The 3637-nt window shown below is 62.7% G+C and overlaps 1 long non-coding RNA gene across 1 annotated transcript in view; it reads left to right on the top strand.

Annotated features, from left to right (window-relative positions):
- The first annotated feature begins 2984 nt into the window (after positions 1 to 2984).
- Positions 2985 to 3637, top strand: part of LOC106723482 — a 931-nt gene continuing 278 nt past the window's right edge. The window contains exons 1-2 of the long non-coding RNA XR_001359302.2: positions 2985 to 3015; positions 3288 to 3398. This is a non-coding gene — a long non-coding RNA (uncharacterized LOC106723482). The remainder of the gene's footprint in view (positions 3016 to 3287; positions 3399 to 3637) is intronic.

Genomic DNA, 3637 nt, shown 5'->3' on the forward strand with positions numbered 1-3637 from the left:
TGGCGCTGGGCCGGCTCTGGGGGGTCACGCCGGACACTCTCCACGGACATCCCCGAGAGGATCCATCCTGCACATGCTGTTTGTGGCTATTCTGGGTCAGGCAGTGGTGGGCACCGTGCCACTGTGGGGAGGGCTGGGCACAAGCCCAAGCCCTAACCCCAACCCCGGCACGGCTGTTGCAGGCGGCACAGATCCTGCTGGGGCTGGTGTGTGCGGCGCTGGGAGTGACGCCGTGCTTCACGCTGGACACGGAGGAGTACTGGAAGGCGTCTCCCTTCTGGACGGCAGCTGTGGTGCGTGGCTTGGTGTGGGGCGTGGGCCACGGGCCCCTGGGGACCTGCTCTCCACTCCCGCAGGGCAGCTGCTCGGCTCCCAGGAGACTCGGTCCCACACCCGCCCCGCGTGTCGGCTCCTGGCACCCTGCACCTCCCCTGCTCCCCTGACCCCCAGGGTGCACACAGCGGGGCATGCGGCCTCTCGGGCTCTCCACAACGCCCTCCCAGTGCCCGTCGGCCTGAACTGGTTGTCATGGGGGACTTAACCTTCCCAGACATCTATCTGTTGGGAGAAGCAGGCAGCCAGGTCGGCCCGTGCACAGAAGTATCTAACCTCCTTACAGGACCGTCACCTCTCGCAGGGGGTTCGCGTCCCCACCGGGGCGATGCCTTGCCAGACTTGGTGCTGGCCACAGGGGAGGCCTTGGTGGGGGATCTGCAGGTGCAAGGTCACCTCGGGGAGCGTGACCACCCAGTGACAGAGTTCACTACCTGGCGAAAGGTGGGGAAGATAACTATCAGGGCAGAAGTGCTAGACTTCAGGAAGGCCAACTTCAACAGGCTCAGGGGATTAGTTAGGGAGGGACTGACTGGTAATAGCCTCACAGAGATGGGAGTCCAGGAAGGATGGGTATTTCTCAACGGACTGATCCCGCAGGCACAATAAAAGGCTATCTCAGTCCACATAAAAGGGGGCAAAAAAGCAAAGAAACCTTCTTGGCTGAGCAGGGAAGTCCAGGAGAGCCTGGTGAGGACAACAGAGGCTTATGGGCTGTGGAAGCAGGGTTTGCCACCGAGGAGGAGTTCACCTGCGTGGCTCGAGCCTGCAGGGAAGCAGTGAGAGAGCCAAAGCGGAGATGGAGCTGAGGCTGCCAACAAAAGTCAAGGATAACAAAAAGGCATTTTTTCAGTACGTAGGCAGCAAAAAGGAAGTGCAGGATAACTTAGGGCCCCTTCAGCTTGAACAAGGACAACCGGTAACAGATAGGAAGGCTGAAGCACAGATTCTAAATGACTTCTTTGCGTCCGTGTTCCTGGACACAAATACGAACACGCATCCCATTAGGACTTTGGACAAGCCCAGGATAGATGCCAACCCAGCAGCGGTTCATGCAGACCTAGGAAGGGGGCATCCGGAGGGGCTGAATGTATTTAAGTCAACAGGCCCTGATGATCTTCACCCGAGGGTACTTAGGGAATTAGCTGGAGTCAAAGCAGACCCACTGGCACAACTGTGTGAGCACTCGTGGTGCTCAGGACAAGTCCCGAAGGACTGGAATAGGGCCAGTGTGGTCCCTATTTTAAGGGGAGGAAGGAGGATGCAGGTAACTATAGACCGGTTAGTCTCACCTCCATCCTTGGCAAGACCTTTGAGAAAATAGTTCAAGATCACATTTGCGGGGGACCAGTGGGTAAAGTAATGCCAAGGGGCAATCAGCATGGGTTCATACCAGGCAGATCCCGCCTGACCAACCTAGTTTCATTTTCCGCCCAGGTCACAAAAGGCTTGGGTGAGGGAACAGAGGTAGATGTTGTTTACCTAGACTTGAAAAAGGCCTTTGACACAGCGTCACCCCAGGTCTTATAAATCAGCACTTCTGCGCAGCACGCACCTCCCCTGGAGCCTGTCCCGCGCCAGGGCGTCCGAGCCTTGCCGAGGTGCAGCCGCAGCCGGCTCCCTTTCCTCGTGGTCAGGGGGCCTGGGCATCCTTCCCCAGAGCTGCGTTGTTCCCCTCTCCATCATCCTGTGGCCTGGGGCAGCAGGGCCTGTACCACCAGCACATGGGGTGTGCATCCTGCCCTGAGCCCCCAGGCCTGGGCAACACCCCCAGTGCCCCAGTGCGACTCCTAGGGCTGCCGTAGAGGGGGTGGGGCCCCTCGCTGTCTCCGAGCTTACGGCGGGTTCATGGCATTGCTGTGACCCCCGTGGGTGCAGGAGGCCATGGCTGATCCCCATGTGGCCCATCTCCCATCCCGTGTGTGGCCAGGCCCCTCGGCTGTGCCCGGGTCTGTGCCAGCCCAGCCCCACGCTCACGCCGGCTCCTCTCTCCCAGTTCGTGGTGTCGGGCACGTTCTCCATTCTCTGCCGAAAGTATAAAGCCGGCTGCTGGGTGAGTGCCAGGGGCTGCGCCGGACATGGCCTCTGCCTGGGAGGGGGCTCTTGGGGGGTGGGGAGTCTCTGGTCCTGCCAGGCCGAGCGGTGCCCAGAGGCCGGAGCCGGTGCCAGCGCGGTCCTGGTGGGCGGCACAGAGCGGCGATCTCCCTGCTCCGGCGATGTCCCTGCTCCAGCGGGTCCCCCCGAACTGGGGCTGGAGTGAGGGGCTCTGTGCAGGGAAGAAGGTATGTGTATGCGCATGTGTGCGTGTGCATGCTTGTTTGCACTTGTGTGTTTGTGTGAGTGCATGTCGTGTGCATGTGCGTACATGTGCATGCATGTCCATGTGTTTGCATGTGTGTGTGCATGTGTGTACATTGTGTATGCCTGTGTGTGCACGTGTGTGCATGCTTGTTGCCCTGCACAGGTCCCTTACACGCCTTCCCCCTTGCAGGTGCTGCTCACTGCGTTCCTGGCCCTGGCCAGCGTGGTGGTGGCGGTCGTGGCCATGGTGATCAGTGTGCAGGACATCCAGCACCATTGGTGGTATTCCTCCATGTACACGTGCGACCCCAAGGTGACATCAGCCCGGAAGAGGTGACCTGGAGGCAGGAGGAGTGCTGTCGATACCTGGCCTCTCTCCTGGTGAGCAGCTGCCCCATGTGCAGCAGACCCCCTGCCCTGCTGCCCTGCCCCACTCTCCAGGAGCCCGCATGGTGCTGGCAGCGCTGCAGGGGCCTGGCTGGGTACTGGGCCGTGGGGTTCAGCCCTGGGCAGCATCAAGGCGAGGCAGTCCCCGAGGGCGCTGGCAGGAGGACGGGGCATGCCTGGGGGTGGGACAGGAGGGAGCAGCCCCCGTCCCAGCAGGGCCCAGGAGTCCGGAGGCCACAGGCGCTGCCCATGCACTCTGCCCCCAGAACCTGCTCCTGGGCGTCCGGGTGCTGCTGGTGGTGACCATGGCCGGTGCCCTCGTCATTGCCGCCTGCTGCCTCGTCTGCACCTGCCAGGCCTTGTGCTGCCGGGAGCAGGTAAGCGGGCGAGGCTTGGCCCCGGGCCGGGCAGGGGCTCTGCCAGGGCTCCGTGCAGGGCCGGAGGGGTCCCCGTCTCCCCGGGGGGCTGCGCTGCTTTGAAGGGTGCGGCTGTGGCTCGGAGCCCCTCGCTGGGGACGCTGCCCCGGGGCAGCTTTGGGCAGGGGAGGTAGCAGCTCAGCCCGGGGCCCGGCTGCCTCCTGGCCGGTGGGCTCGTGGCTGCGCCGCGGCGGGGGGGG

Source organism: Alligator sinensis, unplaced genomic scaffold (genome assembly GCF_000455745.1).
Source record: "Alligator sinensis unplaced genomic scaffold, ASM45574v1 scaffold2378_1, whole genome shotgun sequence".
Classification (NCBI taxonomy): Eukaryota; Metazoa; Chordata; order Crocodylia; family Alligatoridae; genus Alligator; species Alligator sinensis.